Below are 18846 nucleotides of genomic sequence, written 5' to 3'. Positions count from 1 at the left end.
AGCTATTCAGAATTCTATCATCTTGTATCAGATTTGTTTTGTTGGGCAGTTGAGTTTTTCAGGCCTTTGCCCATTTCATCTGAATTGTAGAATTTGTTGGCATAATGGTCTTCATAATGTATCCTTTCTACCCTTTCAAGGTCTGTAGGACCGATAGTGACAGTGATTCAATTCCTGTTAAATGAAATCATTGGTAATTTCTGTTTCCTTTCTGTGTTCCTTTTGTGTTTCCTAGTCTTTTTAAGAGTTTATCAAATTTATTAATCTTTAAAAATTTTTGACTTTGTCAATTTTATTTCTTGTTTTTCTGTTCTTTCTTTGATTTCTGCTCTCACCTGTGTTACTCCTTCCATCTACTTATTTTGTCTTTGTTTCTGACCTCCTATGATGGAAATTTCGGAGAAGGCAATGGCAACCCACTCCAGTACTCTTGCCTGGAAAATCCCATGGACGGAGGGGCCTGGTGGGCTGCAGTCCATGGGGTCGCTGAGGGTTGGACACGACTGAGCGACTTCACTTTCACTTTTCACTTTCATGCCTTAGAGAAGGAAATGGCAACCCACTCCAGTGTTCTTGCCTGGAGAATCCCAGGGATGGGGGAGCCTGCTGGGCTGCCGTCTATGGGGTCGCACAGAGTCGGACACGACTGAAGCGACTTAGCAGCAGCAGCACAATGGAAATTTAGATCATTAATTGTTAAACCTTTCTTCATAAGATAAACATTCAAAGGTACCATTTGGTCCTCTAAACACTGGCTTAGCTGCATCTCTCACATATTTATTTGGATATTAATTAATAAAAATAAACAGTAGCAAAGAGTTATACAAATAAAATAGTGCAAAGAACACCCAATATCCTTTATACAGATTCACTTAATATTTCTTTCCATTTGCTCGGCATGTGTGGTGGGTATAATTATTTTTTGAAACATCTGAGAGTAATTTATATACATCTTAGACCTTTACCCTTAAGTACTTAAATGTGTATTTCCAGGAGTAGGAATATTTTCTTCTATAACCACTGCAATTATCAAACTCACACATTTACACTTATGCTGTACTTTTAACTAATATACCAGCCATATTCCAATTGTGTCAGTTTGCCTAAAAAGGTCCGTAATAGCATCTCTCTCTCCTCTAGTACAAGATTTTACCAGTCAAGTTTCTTTAGCCTTAGGTACTCTGGAATGTTTCCACAAACTTTCTTTGTATCTTTGCATAGAAAGTTATCCATTTGGGGATGGTGAGATTTCCTGGTGATTAGATTAAGGCCATACACTCTTTTTATTTTTTCAATTTATCTTTTTTAATTTTAATTGGAGGCTAATTACTTTACAATATTGTATTGGTTTTGCCATACATCAACATGAATCCGCCACAGGTGTACACGTGTTCCCAATCCTCAACCCCCCTCTCACCTCCCTTAGGACAGCACCTCTGGAGAAACACAGTGTCCATCTGTCCTTATTGGTGATGTTAAATTTAATCATTCAGTCAAGGTGCTGTCAATTTTTTCAGAATAAACTTATCAGTTTTTCTTATTTTAACGAGTAATCAGTATGTAGGAAAAACACTTAAAAATCATGTCAATATCTTGCTCTCAGCAAAATCTCCTCCTGGATTTAGTATCTGCTCAACATTCAGAAAACGAAGATCATGGCATCCAGTCCCATCACTTCATGGGAAATAGATGGGAAAACAGTGGAAACAGTGTCAGACTTTATTTTTCTGGGCTCCAAAATCACTGCAGATGGTGACTGCAGCCATGAAATTAAAAGACGCTTACTCCTTGGAAGGAAAGTTATGACCAACCTAGATAGCATATTCAAAAGCAGAGACATTACTTTGCCAACAAGGTCCGTCTAGTTAAAGCTATGATTTTTCCTGTGGTCATGTATGGATGTGAGAGTTGGACTGTGAAGAAGGCTGAGCACCGAAGAATTGATGCTTTTGAACTGTGGTATTGGAGAAGACTCTTGAGAGTCCGTTGGACTGCAAGGAGATCCAACCAGTCCATTCTGAAGGAGATCAGCCCTGGGATTTCTTTGGAAGGAATGATGCTGAAGCTGAAACTCCAGTACTTTGGCCACCTCATGCGAACAGTTGACTCATTGGAAAAGACTCTGATGCTGGGAGGGATTGGAGTCAGGAAGAGAAGGGGACGACAGAGAATGAGATGGCTGGATGGCATCACTGACTCGATGGACGTGAGTCTGGGTGAACTCCTGGAGTTGGTGATGGACAGGGAGGCCTGGCGTGCTGCGATTCATGGGGTCACAAAGAGTCGGACACGACTGAGCAACTGAACTGAACTGGTGATTCTTTTATGACCCATCTTTACCACGATGATTGCAAAATAATGACTCCAAGCGCCAGTTTCAGCCCTTAGCACTGTAGTAGAAACTAGAGCCTCCTTTCACCTGGATTCATGTGTATGTATGTGTGTATATAGGTGTCTCATCTATGTACTGGATCTACCTATCTATTTAGTATCTATCTATTATGAATGTGGATTCATGATTCCCTACTTTCGCAGCACTCATCACTCATCACCCTTTGTAATTATTATGGTGCTCACGCATGCTTGCTTATGTGCATGCATGCTCAATCGCTTAAAGTGTCTGACTCTTTGTGACCCCATGGACTGTACCTCACCAGGCTTTGTCCATGGAATTTTCTAAGCAATAATACTGGAGGGGGTTGCCATTTCCCCCTCCAGGGGAATCTGCCTAACCCTGGGATGGAATCTGAATCTCCAGTGTTCCCTGCATCGGCAGGCAGATTCTTTATCATTGTGCCACCCGGAAAGCCCATTTTGGTGCTCATGTCGTCTCAGAGTTGATCAGCGGGAGCTCCTCAAAGCTGGTTCCAGTTCATTCAGTTTCTCCCCTGGGTCATATACGATTGTGGTGACTATACCAAAACTATTTTTGCATTCTATTGTCAATCACCATTAGGCTGTTCATACCTTCACATATGTATGAGCACTGCCATCATATGAACTCCTGTGCATATCTCCTATGAACACATATGTTCTAAGACAGAGCTAAGCCTATTCTTAAGATATGGGAATCACGTTTCTTGATCACAACTATTTTGACCATACCTATTTGAACATAACTTTCTTGATCATAAAAATTCACTAATATGGTAACAAAATAAATAAGTTTGCCAATTTATACTTTCATCAACAGTGAATGAGAGTTTATATAAACATCCTTCCCAACACTTGGTAATGTTACACAAACTCACACACACAAACACACAGCACATTCGTCATTTAACAGATTTTAAATAGAAACTCATCGCTGTATAAATCTACATCTTTTCAGATGTGCATGGGCCACTAAGCATTCCTTTTGGGAACTTTAGACATTCATCTACTTTACTCTCATTTTTTAAGTTGAAAAATGAAAACGCTGATGCATTAAGTGACATGCCCTAGATCACAGAGCTGTCATGAATTAGACATGAACCCAGATATGCTAACTCACATACAAAAAGCAAAATTTCCATCCATCTAACCAGTCTGACACTGTGTAGATTTATGACTAAGAGGATGTGTCAATTTACATGGTGTGTGTGTAAAATGGGTGGGATAGTTTTTTTTTTTTTTAATTAACATTTTGGTTTGAGGTCTTGAAAGCTATTCTGGGATAAATATAACCTTCAAGGTAAGTCACCCACAATGTAGCTTTTACCCCCAATCTTTTCCTGAGTAAAATTAAACTAAAATGAATCAAAATCCCAACAACCCTGGAGAGACGTCCTAAGGAGACAGTCCTCCACAATAGTGCTTATTTTTCGGTGCGGGTTTATAGCCTAAACAAATAAGCAAGGCATCAAGTCAACCTCAGCAGCCTTTCTTTGTCTCTCTCTCTAGCATCCTGTGTAAGACACTGTCCCCAATTAGGAGAGGCCCCAGAGCACTGGCCCAATTCAAGGCCAAGAACCACTCAAGGAAAGCTGCATCCTCCAGGTGCCCCAGGAAACCACGGCTCCTCCTGGCCTGTGGCTTTCACAGCTCTGCTTGCCCACTACCCTCATGCCTGCCTGCTCGCCCAGCCTCACCACCCTCTCTGCCTGGGGATCACTCATTAGCCTGGGATTAGTAGCTGTATCAGCAGCAGGGCGGGCAAAGCCCTGTGCCCTGGGCTGTGGCTGCAGAGAACTGTCTGGGGAGGGAGGGCTCAGCTGTCCGAGTGCCAGGCACATGTCAAATCCAATTTGGGAGAGGATCTTGTTAAGCTTCCTTATCTGATGACAAGCACTCCTTAAAAAAAAAAAAAAAAAAAAATCATCAGTTAAGGAGGTTTTGCAATGTCTACCAGGCATCCTTGCTCAGGTCAGATAATGTTTCCTGTCAAGAATATATTTATTCTGTCTCTCCCATCAGTCACTTGGTTCAAGGAAATATGATTAGTCATGGAGGACTTACATATAAGCCTTCTGGTCACTAATTAGTTTTTGACCTTCAGAAGTTTTGGGACTCATTTCTGTGACTGCAGAGTCCAGCATCTTCACAAGTAAAGGGCACAGAGCTGTTTTTGTTTGTTTGTTTGTTTTTAATTTTTAAAAAACTTTTTATTTTGTATTAGGGTATAACTGATTAATTGGAGAAGGCAATGGCACCCCACTCCAGTACTCTTGCCTGGAAAATCCCATGGATGGAGGGGCCTGGTAGGCTGCAGTCCATGGGGTCGCTAGGAATCGGATTCGACTGAGCGACTTCACTTTGACTTTTCACTTTCATGCACTGGGGAAGGAAACGGCAACCCACTCTGGTGTTCTTGCCTGAAGAATCCCAGGGACGGGGAGCCTGGTGGGCTGCCGTCTATGGGGTCGAACAGAGTCGGACATGACTGAAGCAACTGAGCAGCAGCAGCATAATCGATAAATAGCGCTGCGATAGTTTCAGGTGAACGGTGAAGGGACTCAGCCAATCGTTGAGCTACAAGGTGTTAAATTCTACTGTACAGTAAAGTGACTCAGTTATACATGTACACATATTCTTTTTTATATTCTTTTCTGTTATGATTTATCATAGGATATTGAATACAGCTCCCTGTGCTACACAGTAGGAACTTTTTTTTTTAATTCACTTTTAATTGAAGGATAATGCCCTTACAGTATTGTGTCAGTTTCTGTCAAACATCAACACGAATCAGCCACAGGTACACCTATGTCCCCTCCCTCTGGAACATTCCACCCCTCCCAGTTGTTACAGGGCTCCGGTTTGAGAGGAACTTACTGTCTACCTAGGCTACCTTGCTGATATGCTAGCTTGCATCTGCTAACCCCAGACTCTGCCTGCATCCCTCCCCGACTCAGCATCCCCGCGGCAACCACAAGCCCCATCTCTATGTCTGTGAGCTCATTTCTGTTTTGTAGATGTTCGTTTGTGTCATATTTGGGTCCCACAGATAAGTAACGTCACACGGCATCTGTCCTTCTCTTTCTGTTGGAAAAGTTTTCAATTAGCAATGATCCTGCCTCAGAGAGACCCCACTGGCTATGAGACTGCCACTCCACAAAACTTGCCTTTCTCTTTCTGACTTACTCCACTTAGTTTGACCATGTCTAGTTCCATCCATGTTGCTGCAAATGGCGTTTTTCATTCTTTTTCATGGCTGAGTAGTATTCCACTGTATATACATACCACATCTGCTTTACCCATGCATTCAGCAATGGACATTAGGTTGTTGCCATGGCATGGTTCAGAGCTGATTTTCAGTCCTACTTGTTACCCTTTCAGAACCATAAGCATAAAAATAAAATAAAATAAGGTGCCCAAAATAGTAAAACCAACTGCTTGTGAAACAGTACTTTCCTACATGCTAGCAGTAACATAAGTTGTTCTGACCCTGTTGAAAAGGAATTTTCCAGAAGGTACCAAACTCACAAAAGCATATGTACTCTGACATTCTACCCATGGGGTTTTCCAAGGAGAAAAGTGGGGCTAAAACCAGTTACATACCTGGCATGGGCTAGGCATGCTTACAGTCACTGTGCTACTATTTCTGCACATCAATGTTTTGACACATACCCTTACTCCCATCTTATAGAAGAGGAAGCTAGTAAAGGGCTAATGACTTATCTAAAGCTGCAGCATTATTACAAGGGAGAAACTGCATTCAAACTCCATCTGCCTGAGTCCAATCCCCTGTTTCTTCCTCGGTAAAATATTGCCTTGTGAGGAGGTCTATGCATGAACATCTTCACTGCAGCATTACTCATAGTAGCAAAATGTGAGAAAAGAAAAAGTGGCTGATAACAGGAAAATGTTTGGGTAAATTATGGGAAATTAACCCCATGGATTATTTTGCCTTTTTATAAATGATAATTTTAAAGGTTATTTAGCAGTGTCAGGAAAAGCATATCATAAAGACGAGAATTGAACACAAAAGTATTCCTAGGTAACCATTATAACTATATTAAAATGCATATCCATATGGAAAAATTGTTCCTGGGAACTTGGAAAATAGACGAGTTTTTAAAGATATTAGTAACTAAATATAATTTCTCAAAATACCCATTATTGTTGTCAAGTTGTATTTCAAGACAGACACTTGTTTGGGTGGGAAGAATAAATACATGCAGGATGGAAAGGACGAGAATTTGAATACTAGCTATTCCATATTCCATATTGTGAAACTGAGCAACTTATGTATAATCCCTGAGCCTCAGTCTTTTGCATCTGTAAACAGTGATAATATGTTTAACTTCACAAGGTCAGAGTGCAAATTAAATAAGTTAAAACACATGCAAACACTGAGCCTACTGTGATAGATCCATTAACAAAAATATCATCCACGATAAATTCATTGGCCAAAAATAAATTAAAATGATGGTCCTTCCTAAGCGTCCACCCCCTCCAAACTTGCCTATAAGTTTTCTGAGGCAAGACACCCCTGAACAGAAAGTGATCTTTCAGCCCACACACGTATACATGCTCACAGGGCAGTGAAGGGAGGGGAATAAACAGAGGAATTCACCCCTGGTCAGTGTCATTCTGAGCTCAAACCAGCCACAGATCCGATGCTTCACCAGCACTGAATGCATTATGTATTAATCCCTGGGCTCTGCAGTGAAGCCCACATGTGAAACTAACCCTGCCCTCCTCCTCTGGGCATTTACCAGATAAGACCTTGTTACAGGCTGGGCAGTGAAGCTCCCCGAAGCTTCTTATAATGAATGTCCTCGCTCTAGAAGACATCGTAAGCTCTGGTCTGTGGGGCTGTTGGGGAAAATTTTCCCCAGCTTCAATATTGCTAAGAGAACAGGAGACATTCGACAGGACAAGCGAGACCTATTAATATTTCTCCACGGTGTTAACAGCAGTGCAGTCATGCTCTCTAAAGTTGAACTTGCTCTCTGTCCTGTTCCTACTTTCTAAATCAGATGCAGGGTCAAGGGACTGGGGATGAGAGAGGACAGAGCTAAACAAGCACAGATGGGTTTCTGGCAATCAGCGGCACCCAGACCCGCAGCATCCTAGTGGAGAATATACACCTGGGCTCTGAAGCACAAGCCCTGAGCTCACAGCACCAGGTGACCCCTTGGTTAGAGTGAGCAATCTGCTCCCCCTGCCAAGGAGATACACTCTTGCTTCCAGCCAGGGCCCAGAGAGGGGGGTGAGGGAAAAGAGAGTGGTGGGATCAACAGAGAACAATATTACCAAAAATTTACTATCAATCCAGTGAGAGGAGCCTAAACTTGCTGATTTGATACTCACCACCTGCCAGGAAGACACTGCTACCCATCATTTTAAAGAAGAGGAAACTGAGGCTCCAGACTGGCATTAGTCATCTATTAGTTGGGTACTTCCTCCAGGCAAGGAGCTAGGACCTCTAAGGAGACACGAAAAAACAGAAAGGGGGATTTCTCATTCGGCTGTGACGCTTGTCTCCTGGGGCTCCTCAGAATGCACTGTTCCCTTGGGCAGATGCTCACAGATCAAGAAGAAGTTGGCAGTCCCCTTGTCCAAGCCGTCTGCTCCTTCTCGTGAGCACCAACTTGAATGAAACAAACCGGGCGCCAGGACTGGGAGCAGCGCTTTCAAGGGCTGCACTCAGAACAACTCCTGCCTCCCAGCGTAAGGAGGCTCACTGGGCATCCACCAGTTCAGGAGACTGTGTGTTCTGTCTGCTTGCAATGCAAGCAAGGATGCCCCAGCAGGCTGGGCGGCAGTGGGGTGACTGCTGCTGGGGCGATCCCTTCTTCCCCAGGAGTCGGAAGAGCATAGTATATGGAGTCAGGACACACACACACACACACGCAAACACATCTGGACTGAAACTGCCGTTACCATTCGCTTGCTGTGTGTTTTAGACCAGGTCTCCAAACTTTGGGGCATAGGATGTGAACTCAGGATACACACACACACATACACATCCACCCACCCCTTGGACTGAAACTGATATTACCACTTGCTCACTGTGTTTTTCAGACCTGCAGTCTCCAACCATTTGGGAACCAGGGTCCAGTTTCGTGGAAGACAATTTTTCCACAGACCGGGGGCGGGATTTCAGGATAATTCAAGTGCATTTGTTTGCTATGCATATTACTTCTAATCTAATGTGGCTGCTGATCTGACAGGAGGTACTAGTCCAGGGCCCGGAGGTTGGGAACCCCTGTTTTAGACCACTCTCCTAAGCTCTTAGATCCTCATCTGCAGAAAAGGCTTGGGCGGGTGGGGAGCTAAAAGTGAATCAGGCGTCAGGTAGAGACTACAACTAGCCCAGTGCCTGACCAATAAGCAATGTTCTTTTTCCCAGAACTATGTTTCTTGGCTGAGAACGGTGAGGGTTCATGGAGTTGAAAAAAAGAAAACAAAAGCCAAACAAACAAAAAATAGGAGATCAAGCGTCCTGAGAGGTGGGTGAGATTCAGCCTGTTATTCAAAGAGTGATGGTTCAGGCCCAGCCAACACCATCCCCCTCATCTCGGAGCTCATGAGAAAACCACAGGGAATGGCTGAGAGCTATGAGCCAAAGGAGCAGGACAGAGGTTAGGGAAAAGAACAAGAAAGCCTGACAGCTATCAGAACATTTTGAGTATTTCCGTCCAATTTTGATTTTATAGCCCAGGGCTATGTCTCATGAGCGGGCTTCGCAGATGGCATAGCAGTAAAGGTTCCGCCTGCCAATGCAAGAAATGCACGAGATCTGGGTTCAAACCCTGGGCCAGGAAGATTCCCCTGGAGGGAAAATGGCAACCCACTCCAGTATTCTTTCCTGAAGAATCCCATGGACAGAAGAGCCTGATGGGCTGCAGTCCACAGGGTCACAAAGAGTCAGACACAACTGAGCTCACTCGTTCACATGTCTCATGAGCGCAGTGCACACCCTATGATTAAAGCCTTGTAGAAATGGGCGCCTAAAAAATTTCAAGGAATCACTTAAGACACAGAGACAGCTTCCCCTCACATGCTCATGTCAGCGATCCGTCCCCTTGCGGGTCAGCACATTAATTCAAGCCAAATCCATTCTGCTTTCATTTCAGCTCTTTTCTCCTTTAGTTCTCTTCGGGTGCTAGCTTGAAAGTGAAATGTGAAACTGAAAGTGTCAGTCGCTCAGCCGTGTCCAACTCTTTGCAACTATATGGACTGTAGACCCCCAGGCTCCTCTGTTCATGGGATTCTTCAGGAGAGAATACTGGAGTGGGTGGCCATTCCCTTCTCCAGGGGATCTTCCCAAACCAGGGATAAAACCCAGGTCTTCTGCATTGCAGGCAGATTCTTTATCATCTGAGCCACCAGGATCACCCTATTACACACTCTGGGTATGTGGCTCGTGGATAGCAGTCATGCACTGCACTGGCCAATCAGTGATTATAGCATGTAGTGTCCTGCCTCGGGTATTCTGGATGATACAGAGGTGGCTGCACCTCTCTTTACTCCACTGCAGGGATTCCCCAACCTCTGGGATCTAAAGATCTGAGGTGGAGCTGACATAATAATAAGAAAGTGCACAATAAGTGGAATGGGCTTGAATCATCCTGAAACCATCCCCTCTGCCCCAGTTGGTAAAAACAGTGTCTTCCAAAAAATGAGTCCTGGTACCAAGAAGGTTGGGGACCATTGCTCTACTGAATTGCGATACACTAGAACTCATATTTTCCAATCACCCATTTAGCACTGGAATTAATATTGCTCATGATGGGTAACCATCCGACTCCTGCTTGGACTCTTCCTGTGACTGGAAGCTTTCTGCCATCCCCCACCCCCGGGCAAAAAAAAAGCCATTTCATATAAGGCTCCAGTGCTGAGTCTGCTGCTGCTGCTGCTAAGTTGCTTCAGTCGTGTCCAACTCTGTGCGACCCCATAGACGGCAGCCCACCAGGCTCTCCCGTCCCTGGGATTCTCCAGGCAAGAACACTGGAGTGGGTTGCTATTTCCTTCTCCAACGCATGAAAGTAAAAAGTGAAAGTGAAGTTGCTCAGTCGTGTCCGACTCTTAGTGACCCCATGGATTGTAGCCCACCAGGCTCCTCCATCCATGGGATTTTCCAGGCAAGAGTACTAGAGTGGGGTGCCATTGCCTTCTCCAGTGCTGAGTCTAGAGACCTATAAATTCCTAATACATATGTATGTAAGAAGGCCATTCATTGATAGCTCAAACTGTTTTTCATTGATTACTCCATTGGTTCGAAATCTTTCCTTCCTTAACTTTTATGCCGTCTCATTTGGAGCTGCTCTAATATTAATATTGGCAAATCTCTCCAGGTGAACATTTCTGCTTCCTTCAAACACTCTTTCTACTGCTTTGTTCCCAGACCTGCCCTACCTGCTATATCTTGGTTTCTCTCATCTGGACAGTGATCCCTGCAGAATGCGACATCTGTAAATACCACATTTCCAATGTTCCCTTGAACCAAAACTCTTTTTATTCAGGGGTCTATATGTATATTAATATAGCTCAAGCAGCGCATTTAGGTATATACATGAAAATATGTTCCAAGCACATAGGACAATTTCTCAGGAGACAACTAGGAGAAGGCTGATGGGGTTCATTCCATATGGAAGCTGAAGACCAACACTAGAGACACAAACCCCAGGAGGGCAGGAAATTGTGTGAAGCAGACGCGGACACCCTGAGGTCAGCACCTGAGATCTGCTGTTGGTGCAGCAGAAGGTGGAGGGTGCAGATGACTCTTGGCAAAGTCACAGAGAAACCTGTTTGACTCAGAGGCCCCTGAGTCTCTTCCTTCCTCCCTCCTGATCTAGCTGATGAGGTGGAAAAGGGAACAACTTTCAGTTCAGTTCAGTTGCTCAGTTGTGTCCAACTCTCTGCGACCCCATGGACTGCAGCACACCAGGCTTCCCTGTCCATCACCAACTCCTGGAGCTTGCTTAAACTCATGTCCATTGCGTCAGTGATGCCATCCAACCATCTCATCCTCTGTCGTCACCTTAACCTGGCTTTCAATCCTCATTCTCCCAGGCTGTGTGGTGTCAGACAAATGCCTTTCCCTCTCTGAGCCTCTGTTTCATGATCTGTGTAATGGGAACAAGGACATCTCCCTGTCCAGGTGGCTATGAAGATCAAGGAAAGCAACAGAGTCCTTGGCACAGCTCTGGAAGCATACAAGGACACAGACTGGGGCTTGCACTCTCCACCCTGAGGATTCTCCACCCTCTTTAGAGCAGCCTGCATTGAGCAAAGGCCTTACATCAGCAATTGACAACCCGGTGTGGGCCTGTGAGGTGGATGATTCCACCCATGGGGGTGCTTGTCTGCTAAGGTGTTAAAGAAATCTTCTGCTATAGTCAGGGGGTGGCTGTGATGCTGGTGGTGGCATTTGATTTTATTTCTTACCAAGCAGCTTTCATGAAGGCTCTGAAATAGCTGCTGCCCCCTCTCCCTCTCCCTCCACCACCTGCTTTCTCCTTCGAGGTGGGACTTAAAAGATGCCATCCACAAACTCACAGTAACTGCTGGTCTGTCTCAGCTACAGGGCAGTATTTTCTTTGGCTGCACTGCACAGCATGTGGGATCTTAGTTCCCCAACAAGGGATCAAATCCATGCTCCCTGCATTGGAAGTGCAGAGTCTTAACTGCTGGCCCGCCAGGGAAGTCCTGACAGGGCAGTATTTTCCATGGAGTGATTTGGTAAGGGTTGCAGATATATGGGCAGAAACCGGGTTTCCTTATTTACTAAGCTAATCTCAAGAGCTGCTATTTCAATACCTTTTGCAAGTATGTGTGTGTATATGTGTGAACTGTATGTAACGGGAACCATCAATATGTCACTTTGGTTTTTTTTTTTTTTCATCCATTTATTCAACAGCCCTTTACCTGTTGTATTATGGTCTAAGGACTATACTAGAGGCTGAGGAGAGAAAGATAAATAAGATCCTGTATCTGAAGGAACAGGGAGATGTCAGCAGACACATTCTAGAAGTATCCAGTCTATGTCAGCCAAACATATAAGTAAGGGAAGCCAGAACACCGAGGAAGGAGAAGAGAACACTCCCCTGGAGCAGAGGAATCCAGAGGGCCTCCCAGAGGAAGTGCCACGTGGTTGGGACCTTGACAGGTGAATAGAAGTCTTCCCAGCGCTGCAACAGAAGCAAGATATGTGAAACAGAGCAGATCGAGGAAGACTGAGAGTCATGGGCAGGCACATCAGTTTTGGGGGAACGAGCATACCTGAAACTTGGGGTTAGTGGAGTGCCACGGCAGAAGGGGAGACCTAAGGAGTTCAGGTCCCATTTGGGAAGACTCTTAGTCAAGGAACGTGAGCTGAAGAGGAGGGACTGCAAGCATCTCGACAGAAGATGTACAGAGAGTAGCTGTGGGGGTGGAGACAAGAAAGGCTGGGCTCCAGATAATGTGTGTCAGAAAGAATTTGCAGGACTGGTGATGGATTGGATGGAGGTGGGGCCCTCCAGAAGACGGAGAAGTCGCTAATGACTCTGAGGTTTCTAGTTTTGGAGATCAGTTGGATCCAGTAACGTCATCACTAACCATGATGGAGAACTTAGGGGGAGGAGCAGATTCTGGGGAGGCCGGGGGGTGGTGGGGCGGGTTGGGAGCGGGTGTTAGAGGGGCGTGTCTCCCATCAGCTTCAAGGACATTGCTCTGCCCTGGCCTTGGAATGAACAAGAGCTCCATAATGCCCTTGAACGACACCCGCTAACGTGATGTCTTAGTTAGGACCTGAGGGAGTCTCCATGGGGCTTTGGGACTCTCCCTTTGGCTGCAGGCTGGGGCTCCCCTGAGTCACGCTGGGTGTCAAGGTGAGGAAGCACAGAATAGTGGTTAAGAGTATGTGCTCCAAGATTAGGAAGTCCTGGGTTCAAATCTCCTCTCATCACTAACAGACTGTGTAATCCTAGGCAGTTTATTTACTCTCTCTTGAGCCTCAATTATCATCTATAAAATGGGTATACTAATAGCACCCATCTAATAGAGTAGCAATGGGCTTTCCAAGTGGCACAGCAGTAAAGAATCTGCCTGCCAATGTAGGAAACGAGGATTCAATCCCTGGGACAGGAAGATTCCCTGGAGTAGGCAATAGCAACCCACTCCAGTATTCTTGCCTGGGAAATCCCATGGACAGAGGAGTCCAGAGGGCTACAGCCCATGGGGTTGCAAAGAGTCAGACATGACACCCAGCACAACAGAGTAGCGAGGGATTAGATGAGTTAATAAATTTAAGACATTCAGAAGTGTCAGGTACACCGTAAGAACTCACAAAGGAACATGGTTAACAGTATACTTTTTTCCTTTAAAAATATTATTATTATTTGGTATGGAGACATCTTCAGCAGACAAGGACCAATTTCCTACAGCTTCCTGTGTCTAGGATTCTTCCAGAAGATCCCATCACGGTTGAGGCAACGCAGTCATAAAGCACTGCTGTCCTTTAGACACATAGACCAGGCTCCTGGCCACTGTCAGCAGGATGTGCCTCTGGCCAGGGTTCCGGACATGAGATGGGTTTGTGATGATTGCTCACGGGCCTCTGGCCAGGTCCTCAGTCCTGGAAAGGCTGCCGGTCAGGGTCAGGAAATAGAGCAAGACCATCTGACCTGGAGGCCGAGCCACCTCCCCCTCTGAAAGCAGGTGAAGTATGTCCTTACCTCTCTGAATCCTAAGTCTTCTCTGCAGGTCCCTTGTGAGATGTCGAGACTGTTGGGCTTCAGTCCAGGGAATGGCTGCTCTAAGGTTGTGCTGTCCAAGCCCAAAGTTAGGCAGCAGCCCAAAGTGACCTTGAACATGGACAGGTAACCATGCTGCCCTGGCTGCATCCACCGTGTTGATAGCCAGATGATCTTCTGTGGGGCTGTCTTAGGCAGAAAACTATTCTTGCCCATTCCTCAGCCTTCACACTGGAAGCCAGAGGATCTGCAGCAGAAAAGATGTTTCTCTTGGAATCAAAAAAAGGTCCCCCTATAAACTGCCCCTGTCCACTTTCCTCATCTTGGCCCCCATAGATTTCCTTCTGGGCTAGTTTTACTAAGGGAGCAAGTATGAATCAGGATGTTGTATAAAGAAAGAGGAATAATAAAGCAGATACACCAGAAGCACCATGGTTTTGGAGTCAAAGGAACATCAGTTTGAGTTCCAGCTTTACCTTTTACTAACTCTGTGAGCTTGACATGCTACTCAATTCTCCTAAGCCTCTATTTCCTCATCTGAAAGTGGAAATAACAGGATCCTCTTCTATATAATGCTAATGTATCAAGTAAGATAAATGAAAACACTGCTTTGTTCCCCTGATTTTTTATACCAAAATATACGCAGTTTGACTTTCATACTTAATTTAAACGCCTTACATTCCTAGGATAGTATTTAGATGACCGCCTTCTCATTTCTCCTGTGTGCCTGCAAAATCAACCACCCTGACCCCATCACCACGTGCCCAAGTATGACCCATTCTTCCAAGCCCAGCTCTAGAATCAATTCCTCTTTGAATTCCCCTCCTCCTACACACACACACACACACACATGTGCACACTTCTGGAAGAGATCACATCTACTCTCTATGAATTCCCACAGCAATTTATCCCGTCTCCTGGTGGTCAATACTTTTTATTACTATCTTGCCTTGCAGCTGTTTGTGGACTGTAAGTTCTGGTCCAGCCACAAATCCCATTATGACTGTAAGCTCTTCGAGGATGAGATTTGTGGCAGGTGTATCTTGAAGTCCTCCAGGATACTTGATGTAAGGTGAGCACCAAGAAATAATATCCAGTGAATGGGGCAACTGATGCTCCATGTCTTCACTGCCACGATCCATCATCATTGCAAGTGCCTTTCTTCTCCAAATTCACCTCAGAACAAGAGGCACACTCATTTCTTACAGGTATCCAACTACCTCCAAGAATATATGATATCCGGGCTTTCCTGGTGCTCCAGAGAAAATGAAGGCTAAGACTCTGCACGCCCATGCAGAGAGCCTGGGTTCAACCCCTGCTCAGGGAACTAGGTCCTCACACGTTGCAACTAAGACCTGTGTGTGTGTGTGTGTGTGTGTGTGTGTGTGTGTGTGTGGAGTGTGCTCAGTTGTGTCTGACTCTTCAACCCCATGGACTTCTCTGTTCACCAGGCTTCTTGCACCAGGCTTCTCTGTCCATGGAATTTTCTAGGCAAGCCAAAATAAATAAGTAAATGAAATATTTTTAAAAGACTGCATGACATCCAACTATAATATCTATAAGAACATGCAGTACCCAACTTCCACTTGGTGTCTCATGAGAGAGATTAACTTGACAACCAAAACTGAAACCTCCTCTGTCTGCCTACCTCTCCCACCTGCCACCTGCTCCTTCGGCTTATTCTCCAGCCCAGTGGGAATCTGACAGCATATTGTGTGTGTATGTGTGTATGTGTGTGTGTGTGCACGCGTGTGTGCTCATGCACATACATTTCACTTAGATGAGATAGAGTTAGTGCTGGAATGGTTAAGACTTTTGGGGGTGTTAGGGTAGAATGAATATATTTTCATGAGGGAAGGATATTAATTTTGGGGGTTGGAGGTTGGACTGTTAAGAATGGTGTATGTATTCCAGACAGTAGACTGGAAGTTCTGAACCCCAATACCTCCACTGTGACTTTATTTGGAAATAGGGTCGTGCAGATGTCATGCTGGAATCGGGTGGGACCCTAATCCAACATGACTGATGTCCCTAAAAGGATAGGATAAATACACAGGGAGGAGAAGGCCATGTGGCGATGGAGATGGTGGTATGCACCTGTGAGCCAAGGAAAGCCAAGGAATTCCGGTAAACCCCAGAAGCTAGGAGAAGCAAGGATGGGTTCTTCCCTACAGATTATAGAGGAAGTATGACTCTCTTCACACTTTGGACTTCTAGCCTCTAGAACCTAGACAATAAATTTCTGTTGCTTTAAACCACCCAGCATAGAGGACTTTGTTAGGGCACCCCCTTGGAAACTAACACACCCACTGTCCTTCCAGCCACTGGAGAGTGACCTGGCCTCCTGTGCCTTTTCAGCCTCCATCCCAGCCAACATGCCCTCCCATCCTGTGTCTCCTATCCACCTTCTCTGACTTATTCCAATCATCACACCCTTAATTTAGTCTTTCTTCTGTACATACCTGGATTATATTAAACAAAACAAAACAACCTTCAAGTGGGTGTTCCTGTTACAGGTTCCGTCAAGTTTAAGTGTCCCTCCAATCCATCATCCACCCCGCTGTCGGAGACATTTTCCAAAGTATCATGCTTTTCCCTGATTAAATCCCTGTAGTGGTGCCTCTGAGTCTTTAAGACATTGACAAATACGTTTAAGCATCTCTATTTAGCTCAAGAGCCTTCACAATGAGGACTGCAATAATCGTTCTGGAATCACCTCCTACCCCCAAACTCATGCACTCTTTTTGCTCCAAGCCTACTGAAATATTCCAACATCAAATGACTTGTCTAAACAATAAGGGCCTTCACATACCGTTGCCTCTGCCTTCAACTTTACTTCTTTTCTTCCCTTATCCAACCTTAGCTCCTGCTTTGAAAGGAGGTGAGATATCACTTGGTTCTGGAAGTCCTTTCTGAACCTTCCCCCTCCCACTCTAAATTGGATGTTCCCTCTATACTTTCATGCTATTCGCAGCACGTTTCTATCCCTAGACTGAGCTCTTTGGGTGCAGGAACCATCTGTCTCACCAAAGCCAACATAATCACGGGGCAGGAGCCTAATCCATAATGATCCCGTTTTACTTTGTTTATTTTACTTATTGACTTTCAACCCTTATTTTTATTGTGTGGGGCCAGGCCATGTGCTAAGAACTTACATGCATCATTTCCTTCCCTCCTCTCACCAATCTATCCATTTAGCATCATTATATTCCCATTATGATCAAGGAGGCTGACTCAGAGAGATGACATCACTGCCCACCACACTCAGCTAGAAGGTGGCAGAGGAGAGAACCTAGGCCAGGCACCCAGATGCCATCACACTGGCTGGGATGAATGAAGGGACGAGCCACTGAACACTGGAGAAGTCTCACAATTAAAAGTCATCGCCCGCAGTTCATCGGAAAGCAAATGGAAACCTCTCTAGTTCCACTTGCCACTTCAGTATCGACTTGCTTCTTGTCAAAGAGAGAGACAGAGAGCCATCCTCCCATGGTCGAGGGAGTTACGGTCCCATCCGTCACACCCAGCTACGGGTGTCTGTGTCAGGGAAGGGAAAGACTGAACACAAATGTTATCAACACCAGCAGAGGCAAATGGGGAGCTATTTTATCAACCTCAGCACAGAACATCAAACCGGAGCCAGGGCTGCACCCTGAGCCTTATTTTCAGTGTCTGGTGGTGAACAGAATCTTGAGAGTGGAGGCGCCCTCCTCACACACACCCCACGCCTTGTTGGAGGCAAAGATGAATTAAAAACACAAGCTGCTCGGGGAGAGATAAATCAATTTTCATCAGAGTGGCGCCCCTGACACCACCCTGACAAATCAATATATTTCTCCATAATGGAGTCACTAAAGCTGCAACCAAGTCACTGGGAAACACAAAGCTGCCTCATAAAGAATATCGCCAAGTAATAGAATATCCAAATCTGAATTTCAATTATCCACCTTCAAGGGCACACTGATGTCTTCAGGAGGGGAGTCTATCAAAAATTCATGGGGCCTGACTTCACTGCCCCCAGTCAACAGTTCTCTGGGCAGCCAGTGATACCACTGCTCCAAGCTGGCAGAGGTGAGCCTCAGCCAGCCAGTGAGAGAAGAATCTAGAATCCCCTGCAATCTGGGGGTATTCAAGGGGGGTGGGAAGCTCTGAGCAGACAACCCTGCCTGCTAAGATAACCACTGCTGATGCTAGAACTGGAGAGAAGATTCACAGCTGCGTGGGTGGGTTCTAGACTGGCTCAGTGGCCGTGCCACCTAGATGGAGCTCCTGAGCTCAAACCAAACTGGTGCCATGACCCAGAAACCCAACGGAACCCCTTAGACTTTTCAGGAGTGGGAGGGAGCTGACTCATGGGAATGGCAGTCAGCTTCTTGCAAGCATCCTTTGTTCAATGAAGATGTCCCCAGGAGTCACCTTAGTCACACACCTGCTTCTCACTCAGATCTCTGAGTCATCATGACAGCGACGATGAACACAGAGGTCGCGTATTGGCCTGGAGCCAACAGCCATGAGAGTCTAGCCCTGAACCCTGGAACCGCCCCATATAACTGGAGTAGTCTCGCTCCCCTCCGTTTTCCTATCTATGAAATTCAACCATGGAATCTTACCTCCTAGGATCGTTGTCACCCTGGCTTTTATTAAAGGTTCCTTGGGCCGGGGATCATTCAAAGCTCTTTAGAGAAGCTCTTTATTCTATCTAAGTCAGTTGTTATCACAACAACTTGGTAGAGTTGGTGTT

At 45.3% G+C, this 18846-nt stretch overlaps 1 pseudogene; it reads right to left on the bottom strand.

The window, feature by feature from the left end:
- Window positions 1-5456: 5456 nt before the first annotated feature.
- LOC139177913 (U4 spliceosomal RNA) lies at window positions 5457-5537 on the bottom strand (annotated as a pseudogene).
- Window positions 5538-18846: the final 13309 nt, after the last annotated feature.

This window comes from Bos indicus, chromosome 19, assembly GCF_029378745.1.
Source record: "Bos indicus isolate NIAB-ARS_2022 breed Sahiwal x Tharparkar chromosome 19, NIAB-ARS_B.indTharparkar_mat_pri_1.0, whole genome shotgun sequence".
NCBI classification, from domain to species: Eukaryota; Metazoa; Chordata; class Mammalia; order Artiodactyla; family Bovidae; genus Bos; species Bos indicus.
This window is presented reverse-complemented; position numbering and strand designations above follow the sequence as displayed.